Source organism: Pimephales promelas, chromosome 5 (genome assembly GCF_988280905.1).
Source record: "Pimephales promelas chromosome 5, fPimPro1.hap1.1, whole genome shotgun sequence".
NCBI classification, from domain to species: Eukaryota; Metazoa; Chordata; class Actinopteri; order Cypriniformes; family Leuciscidae; genus Pimephales; species Pimephales promelas.
The window spans coordinates 4,302,965-4,311,227 of record NC_142773.1 but is presented as its reverse complement, the minus strand read 5'-3'; the positions used below and the strand labels follow the sequence as shown (position 1 = coordinate 4,311,227).

The 8,263-nt window shown below is 41.9% G+C and overlaps 1 non-coding gene across 1 annotated transcript; it reads left to right on the top strand.

Annotated features, from left to right (window-relative positions):
- Nucleotides 1–5,485: 5,485 nt before the first annotated feature.
- trnar-ccu (transfer RNA arginine (anticodon CCU)) lies at nt 5,486–5,558 on the top strand. The gene has a single exon. It is a non-coding gene; the product is annotated as a tRNA-Arg (tRNA).
- The last annotated feature ends 2,705 nt before the right edge of the window (nt 5,559–8,263 follow it).

The window sequence follows — 8,263 nt, the reverse complement described above, 5'->3', positions numbered from 1 at the left end:
CCCGAAAACTTTCAGAAGAGGATTTCTCAACTGATTGATGGTGTTGATGGAGTCCTATGTCACGCTGATGATGTCCTGGTCATAGGAAGAGACCGGGCAGAGCACGACGACAGGCTGCACAGGGTGCTACAGAAATTCAGAGAGGCTGGGCTCACTCTAAATGAGAAATGCCAATTTGCCCTGACAGAGATCCGTTTCCTGGGCCATGTCATAAATTCTCAGGGCATCAGAGCAGATCCAGGAAAAATAAAGGCAATCCTGGAGATGACAGAGCCAAAGGATGTGGCGGATGTTCGCCATTTCATGGGCATGGTGAACTTTGTTGGCAAATTTTCGTCACGCCTGCCAGATCTGACAAAGCCCATTCGTGACCTGTTAAAGACAGAGAACAGCTGGACGTGGGGAGCACCCCAACAGAAAGCATTCCTGGAGACGAAAAAAGAATTGGGATCAGAGACTGTGTTAGCCCAGTACAGCCCAAATCACGAAACCATGGTATCGGCGGATGCTTCGTCATATGGACTTGGAGGTGTCCTGACACAAAAACAGACAGACGGAGAGTGGAAACCTGTCGTCTTCATTTCTAGAAGTCTGACCAAAGCCGAATCAAGATATGCCCAGATAGAAAAGGAGGCTTTGGCTGTGACCTGGGCATGTGAGCGTTTGCGTGGATACGTGAGTGGACTGGACTTTACCATAAGAACTGATCACAAGCCACTCATAACACTCCTGAAATCCAGAGCACTAGATGACCTCCTGCCGAGGATCATCAGATTCAGACTCAGGCTGCTCAGATTCAACTTTAACATTATCCATGTTCCAGGTAAAAATCTAATAACAGCCGACGCACTGTCCAGAGCACCTCTTCCAACTGCAGCCACAGAGGCGGAGCAAGACCTGGAAAGAGAATGCAAAGCTTACCTGGACAGCGTAGTTGAAAGCCTGCCAGCCACTCCAACGAAGCTGGAACAGATTAAGAGTGCACAAACGTCAGATAACGCCTGCAAACGTCTCAGCCGATACATTGCAAATGGATGGCCGGGACACAGACGAGATGTGCATGAGCAGCAGCTGCCTTACTGGCCCAATAGGTCAGTTTTGCATGAAGGAAGAGGACTGCTCATGAGAGGAGAGAGACTTATAATCCCTGAGTGCTTGAGACCTGACATCCTGCAGAGACTGCACCAGGGACATCAAGGTATCAACAAATGCCTAGCAAGGGCCAGAGAATCAGTCTGGTGGCCAGGTATCACGTCTGCTGTTAAGCAAATGGTCGAGAGATGTGAGATTTGCGCACGTGAAGCTCAAACAACGGTCGAGCCTCTGCTCACAACAGAACTACCAAACAGACCGTGGCAGAGGGTTGCTGCTGATCTCTTCCAATGGCAGAATGGGAACTATTTAGTTATAATAGACTACTTCTCCCGTTACATCGAAGTTTGTTCCCTACTCAGCAGCACATCAGCAAAACTATTGACAGATTTAAAGCTGTGTTTGCCAGACATGGATGCCCAGAAGTGCTAGTCACAGACAATGGTCCGCAATTCTCCAGTCACGATTTCACTCAGTTTGCACAGGAATATGACTTTGCCCATGTGACAAGCAGCCCCCGTTACCCCCGCAGCAATGGGGAGGCTGAACGGGCCGTTAGAACTGTGAAATCTCTTTTAGTGAAAGAGGGAGATTTTCATAAAGCTCTGCTGGCCTACAGGGCGACTCCATTGGCACACGGGAGCTCCCCAGCTCAACTGCTGATGGGGAGGAGAATTAGAACACCAGTCCCCATATCAGTGGAGCAGTTACAACCAGAGTGGCCCGATCTTGAGAGGTTTAGAGAAAAGGACACAGTGTTGAAATTGCAACAGCAACAAACGTTCAATCGGAGACACCGTGCTCAAATCTTACCACCTCTCCAGCCTGGACGGCACGTGTGGATCAGACCCACACACACAAAAGGGACTGTTGTTAGTCAGGCACATACACCACGCTCATACGAGGTGGAGACCCCCGAGGGAGGACGGCTGCGACGCAACCGTTCACACCTCAAGGAAGTTCCAGTGCCTCCAGTATCAAGTGATATGACTGTGACTAGGTCAGGGAGATTGTCTAAGGCTCCTGAGAGACTGGACCTTTGAGCATGAAACTTATGCACACACCATGAAGGATAAGAGAAAAAGTAACAAGTTTCTGTTTGAAAAGTGAAATGTTCATTAGAAAAGTTACATTCTAATTTACTGAATTTTCCACTTAATTTAGGAAAAAGTTTACAAAAAGGGCTATGGTTAAGTAAAATATCTTCTGTTTATTCCTCTTTGAACGTTTTTAAGTTTGAAAAAGGATTTGAAGAAACTCGTAAAATCATAAGTTAAGTGAGTGAAATAACTAAGTAACCGTACTGTTGAATGTAATGTGTTATTTAAAGGCTCTGTTATAAAAGTTAAATTTTCATCTAAAAAGGGGAGATGTAATGGCATGTTATGGCCACAGTGGAGCACTGGAGGAATGAGAGTGTCAGGATGACTGAGTAAGAAGAAGAATAAAGAGTTAAGTTATCTGTTTACAGCCTGGGTGTTGTGTCCTTGAGTACAGAGTATAGAGGAACAATACAGGGTAGAGGAAGGAGGATTAGGATTAATAGATCCATTAATAAGAATGAAAAGTATGAGAATAAAAATGGTTAATAAATTCTGGAAACATGGGAAGAATGCTTGGAAGAGTGTAATGAATTATTTTTTAAATAAATGTGGAAACATGGGAGATGATGTATTATGGATGAAGCTAAAAGAAAATATGATGAACGGAATACCGGAGTTTTATAAAGAGGTTGTAAAAGCATGGGGTGATTTTCGAAAGCATGTTGTTTGTACGTTTTTCACCAGAGAAGAGATTTTAAGACAACCATTGTTTTTAAACGATCATATTAAAAAGGGAGAGGATACTATTTTTTTATAAAAAATGGTTTAATGCAGGGATAAAGCAAATAAAAGACATATTGTATGAAGTGATACCTGGTTTTGTTCCAGTGCAGGTAATAAGAGATGCAATTGTGGAAAATTATGAAAATGAAACTATAACAGTCTTGGGAAAACAATACAAACAAATAAAAGAAGTAATACCGAAAGAATGGATAAATGTTTTAGAAGGTACGGAAGGAATAGTATGTAATGATGGAAGGATGATTGATTTTAAAAGTAATGACAAACAACATGCTTTTAAAGATGGTATTTTAAAGATGTTTTATTCTTGTTTATGTAAAGATGTTTTTATTACACCAAGAGCAGAAGGATATTGGCAAAGATTATATCCAAGCATGGAAATTAAGAAAACATGGCAAAATTTAAGAGCTTGGTGGAAAAGCCCAATTTTGGAAAACTTTGATTTTCAATGGCAAGGGATGCAATATGCAAGGTATGCAAGAGGGAAGATGAGGGATTGTTACATCTTTTCTTTATATGCACAGGTTTAAAATGTTTTATTAAAAAAATAAAAGAAATGACAAGTAAATTGGGGGTAGAACAAAGATGTATTAATGAAGAATGGGAAACAATGTTGTTATTTGGTTTTAAAGGGAATGTTAAGAATAAGTGTTTTTTAAATCTAGTATTAACCATCGCTAGATTTGTAATTTGGAGCAGAAGAAACATGGTCAAACAAAAGAAAAAAAGAATACCTGTGTGTAAACTATTTAAGGTAAAGATGTGTTTTATTTTAAATGTTTTATTTGATTATTGTAATATGTATCAAGAGAAAGATGTATTTGTCAAAAATTTTGTACATGGTAACCCATTTATTGAAATGACATGTTTCCGTTTTGATGTATTATTGCCAGAATGTGATTCAGACTGTTTTTAAATAAAAAAAATAAAAAATTAAAAAAAATGGATAAGGCACTGGCCTCCTAAGCCAGGGATTGTGGGTTTGAGTCCCATCTGGGGTGGTTTACAGCAGGGTGGCGCAGCGGAAGCGTGATGGGCCCATAACCCAGAGGTCGATGGATCGAAACCATCCTCTGCTAAGACTGCTTTCCTTATGAACATAGTCTGTTCCTAATTGTAGAAAAGTTTCCTCAACTGAATGCTAAAACCCTATGCATTCTTCACTTGTTCTAATTGATGACGGAAGAGCAATTTAAGTGTGCCTAAACGCAAGTCATTTTGAAAACAGTAGAGTACGGCAAGTCAGTTTTAGGGAGCAGAGTGGCGCAGCGGAAGCGTGGTGGGCCCATAACCCAGAGGTCGATGGATCGAAACCATCCTCTGCTAAGGCTGCTTCACTTATGTACATGTTTTATCCCAAATAAACAGCAACTTCCACATCAAGCTTGTTCAATCAGAAAATCGTTGTGTTTGTGTGTGTATGCCCTGTTAAAACACCTCATTGACTAAGCCACCCGAATGAGATAGACAATTAGTAGGGCAAGCAAGTCATGCCCAAGTGCCCTATCGATGTATTTGTTCACCCGGATTACTGTTGTGTGCTTGCCTTGTTTAAATGCCAATGCTGCTGTTGTCACGGAAGCCAAAGTAATGTGAGCACATGAGCGCTGGTTTTTAACAGCCCCAGTGGCCTAATGGATAAGTCACTGTCCTCCTAAACCAGGGATTGTGGGTTCCAGTCCCATCTGGGGTGGTTTACAGAAGAGTGGCCAAGCGGAAGCGTGCTGGGCCCATAATCCAGAGGTCGATGGATCGAAACCATCCTCTGCTAAGACTGCTTTCCTTATGAACATAGTCTGTTCCTACTTGTAGAAAAGTTTCCTCAACTGAATGCTAAAACCCTATGCATTCTTCACTTGTTCTAATTGATGAGAGAAAAGCAATTTAAGTGTGCCAAAACGCAATTCATTTTGAAAACAGTAGAGTATGGCAAGTCAGTTTTAGGGAGCAGAGTGGCGCAGCGGAAGCGTGCTGGGCCCAGAAGTCGATGGATTGAAACCATCCTCTGCTAAGACTGCTTTCCTTATGAACATAGTCTGTTCATACTTGTAGAAAAGTTTCTGTAACTGAATGCTAAAACCCTATGCAATCTTCACTTGTCCTAATTGATGAGAGAAGAGCAATTTAAGTGTGCCAAAACGCAATTCATTTTGAAAACAGAGTAAGGTAAGTCAGTTTTAGGGAGCAGAGTGGCGCAGCGGAAGCGTGCTGGGCCCATAACCCAGAGGTCGATGGATCGAAACCATCCTCTGCTAAGGCTGCTTCACTTATGTACATGTTTAATCCCAAATAAACAGCAACTTCCACATCAAGCTTGTTCAATCAGAAAATCTTTGTGTTTGTGTGTGTATGCCCTGTTAAAACACCTTATTGACTAAGCCACCCGAATGAGATGGACAATTAGTAGGGCAAGCGAGTCATGCCCCAGTGCCCTATCGAAGTAGTCGTTCACCCGGATTACTGTTGTGTGCTTGCCTTGTTTAAATGCCAATGCTGCTGTTGTCACTGAAGCCAAAGTAATGTGTGCACATGAGCACAGGTTTTTAACAGCCCCAGTGGCCTAATGGATAAGGCACTGGCCTCCTAAGCCAGGGATTGTGGGTTCAAGTCCCATCTGGGGTGGTTTACAGCAGTGGCGCAGCGGAAGCGTGCTGGGCCCATAACCCAGAGGTCGATGGATCGAAAGCATCCTCTGCTAAGACTGCTTTCCTTATGAACATAGTCTGTTCCTACTTGTAGAAAAGTTTCCTCAACTGAATGACAAAACCCTATGCATTCTTCACTTGTTCTAATTGATGAGAGAAGAGCAATTTAAGTGTGCCAAAACGCAATTCATTTTGAAAAAAGTAGAGTATGGCAAGGCAGTTTTAGGGAGCAGAGTGGCGCAGCGGAAGCGTGCTGGGCCCATAACCCAGAGGTCGATGGATCGAAACCATCCTCTGCTAATGCTGTTATACTTATGTACATGTTTTATCCCAAATAAACAGCAACTTCCACATCAAGCTTTTTCAATCAGAAAATCTTTGTGTTTGTGTGTGTATGCCCTGTTAAAACACCTCATTGACTAAGCCACCCGAATGAGATGGACAATTAGTAGGGCAAGCGAGTCATGCCCCAGTGCCCTATCGATGTAGTCGTTTACCCGGATTACTGTTGTGTGCTTGCCTTGTTTAAATGCCAATGCTGCTGTTGTCACTGAAGCCAAAGTAATGTAGGCACATGAGCGCAATATTTAGCAGCCCCAGTGTCCTAATGGATAAGGCACTGGCCTCCTAAGCCAGGGATTGTGGGTTCGATTCCCAGCTGGGGTGGTTTACAGCAGAGTGGCGCAGTGGAAGCGTGCTGGGCCCATAACCCAGAGGTCGATGGAGCGAAACCATCCTCTGCTAAGACTGCTTTCCTTATGAACATAGTCTGTTCCTACTTGTAGAAAAGTTTCCTCAACTGAATGCTAAAACCCAATGCATTCTTTACTTGTTCTAATTGATGATAGAAGAGCAATTTAAGTGTGCCAAAACGCAATTCATTTTGAAAACTGTAGAGTATGGCAGGTCAGTTTTAGGGAGCAGAGTGGCGCAGCGGAAGCGTGCTGGGCCCATAAGCCAGAGTAGACTAGGTCGATTTTCAGATAATGTGACACCCTCAGGCATTTTTGAGTAAAAGTTGGCAAACAAACTTTTCTAGGGGTATTTTTTCTGCTGAATCCATTTTTGCTGTTTGCCAAGCTGTATCTCTTATGTGAAACTCAGTAGAGCGCAAACTCCAAGATGACCTCTAAAATGTCAGGAAATTCCATATTTTAAAACTTTACATCATACGCAACATCAATTAATGAGTATATAAAGTTTATTTAGGTGGGAATTAAGGTAATTTGTATGTGACAATGATAATTGCATTATTTCTCATTGTAGTCATTTGTTTGGAGTCACATGCATACTATTGTCTTTGGGTCAAAATTGAGTTTGGTGTTATCGAAGAGGTTTTTTATTCTACTTTCTATTTCTATTACTTTCTGCAGTTATTTCCACACACATCGTATATTTCATCAGAATGAATTTCGATATCTAAAGAGCAACATGAACCGACACAAAATATTTCCAATTGTGGAATTGTACCCATGAAGTTGGTCAGATTATAAGATCACCACACCAATATGGAAGCTGTGTGTAGTTTGAAGCCTGACCGGTCAATGTCATTGTTTTGTAGTAAGAGAAGAGAAAATGATATCATGCAATCCAGAGAGCCTTTTCATGTTCCTTCGCTTATTGTTTGGTGGACAGGGTCTCTTAGAAGTGGATCATGATGATGGTGCTGCTCAAAAAAAAAAAAAAAAGATGACACTCAAAGTAAGGTTCTTAGTGTTGCTCAAGACCTAGTGTACAACTTCAGTTGTGGTAAACACTGGACTCCCAAGCATATTGGTCTAGCAAACACATTGCACCAAGCTACCAGATCAAAAGAACTTTTTGAGCTGTCTCACATGGCTGGTCACTTCATAAGCTACAACAACTTAAAACAGGTTGATACAGCTTTGGCAGAGAGCGCACTTCTTACAATGGAGGTGGATACAGGAGCAATGGTTCCACCAAACTTTGTACCCAAAAGATTTGTGCACTTCACATGTGACAATATTGACATCAATAATAGCATAGAAATCATGGAACAACGTTCTCCAGCTGCAGTTGTGTCAGGAAAAACAGAACCAGGATCAATTATACAAACCAACTAGGAATGGTACAATGAAGAACTCCTTGATAATCTATCAGCAAGTGTAGCACTTTCCAAGGACATGGCGTTTTTCATCAAATGGCAAGATGCAGAAATTAAGACAGGTTAGACCAATTTCAATCAGACAATCCGCCCGACCAGCTCATAGGTCACAAGTATTGGCTATATGCCAATTGTACAAGCTCCCACCTATGAACTTGACACACTCAACACAGTAATACAGAGATGCAGGCACATTGCAACAGCACTCGGTCAACAACACGTGGTCCTTACAGTTGACAAAGCACTTTAATGTAAGCTTATGGAACTCAAATTAGGGGCTGCTAAGACGACGCCGCTCTCTCTAAACAGACTTTAAAATTAACCTGTGATAAATGCTGATGGCATTCACATGCGCATTAAGAATTGATTCTATAGTTATGTGCATTTGAATATATGTGCGCAGGTTTGTAATTCCCTACAAACCATGCCTAAACAAACTATTTGTCTTGCCTATAAATTTGATACAGAATTTAATTTTATTTTATCACTTCGGGTAGGTACGCAAACCGAATTTCCCACAACGCTTTATCTGTGGAGTGGTATAGGGATCCTCCATA